The sequence below is a fragment of the Mustela lutreola genome, chromosome 17 (genome assembly GCF_030435805.1).
Source record: "Mustela lutreola isolate mMusLut2 chromosome 17, mMusLut2.pri, whole genome shotgun sequence".
Classification (NCBI taxonomy): domain Eukaryota; kingdom Metazoa; phylum Chordata; class Mammalia; order Carnivora; family Mustelidae; genus Mustela; species Mustela lutreola.
In genome coordinates this window covers 33,908,429-33,909,668 of record NC_081306.1, presented here as the reverse complement: position 1 = coordinate 33,909,668, position 1,240 = coordinate 33,908,429, and the positions used below count along the sequence as shown (strand labels likewise).

At 58.9% G+C, this 1,240-nt stretch overlaps 1 pseudogene; it reads left to right on the top strand.

Moving 5' to 3' along the window:
* Positions 1-318: 318 nt before the first annotated feature.
* LOC131820059 (histo-blood group ABO system transferase-like) lies at positions 319-1,023 on the top strand (annotated as a pseudogene).
* The last annotated feature ends 217 nt before the right edge of the window (positions 1,024-1,240 follow it).

Below are 1,240 nucleotides of genomic sequence, written 5' to 3'. Positions count from 1 at the left end.
TGTAGGCCATAGAAAGGAGGGCTGTGCCCAAAGGTGCTCTCCTCCAGGCAGGTGGGGACAGGACCTGCAGGGGGTTGGCCAGGTGAGGGCACCTGCAGGGTTTGCCAGGGAACTCGGCACAGTGGGACTGTTTCTAGCACCATCATGCTGACTGTGGGGTTGGTTTCCTGCCTCTGAAGCCTCAGGCTTCTCTTTACACAATGGGGTGATGATGGGCCCCATCTCTGGGAGTAGAAGTTAGGGAGGCCCCACAAGCAGACTTGCTCAGAACAGGCTGGGAGAGTAGCTGTTGCTTAAAGCAGCTCAGGGCCTGCCCCCATGAAGAAGGTGCACATGTCCATGGCCCCCAGCTCTGGAGTCACGCTGCCAGCCTCTGACAGTGACATCTTCCTGCCTGTCCCCCTTCCCTGTAGATAGGTGGTCTTCCTGGAGCTGTTCCTGCAGGGAGCACAGAAGCCCATCATGGTGGGACACAGGGTCACCTACTAGGTCCTCACCGAAGAGTGGGCAGCCAGGCCTGTGTGCACCTCTGGGAGGGCTGGAGGGTGGTGGTCCTTGAGGTCCCCGGAACCACACAGCGGCAGGACGTGTCCATGCAGTGCATGGTGATGGTCAGCTGCTTCTGTGAGCAGCACTTTCTCTGTGAGGTGGTTGACCTGGTGTGTGCAGATGTGGACATGAAGGCTAGCGACCCTGTGGGCATGGAGATCCTGTCCCCCCTCTTTGGCACCTTGCTCCCAGTTTCTACTTGGTGTCCCATGAGGACTTCAGCTACCAGCACTGACCTCAGTCCCAGGCCCACTTCCCCAGGGACCAGGGTGATGTTTACTTACATGGGGGCCTATTGGGGGGGGGTTGGTGGTGGAGGTTCACCAGCTGACCTTGGCCTGTCACCAGGAGGTGGTCAACATGGCTAATGGGATTGAGGTTGTGTGGCATGACCAGAGCCATTTGAACAGGTACCTGCTGGACCACAAGCCCATCGAGGTGCTATCCACGGAGGACCTGTGGGATCCGTGGTAGCTGGGCTGCCGTCCTTCCCACTGCCCCTGCCACATCATGAAGAAGCTGATTTGGGCATGCCCAAGGATTAACAAGACATTCAGTACTCATGAGAGGCTGTCCCGGGAGGACATGTGGGACCCACGGCATCTGGGTTGTTCCCTGGAGGCCCTGTGGGACCCGTGGCTGCTGGGCTGTTTCCTGGAGGACTTATGGGACCTGTGACTGCTGGGCTGTC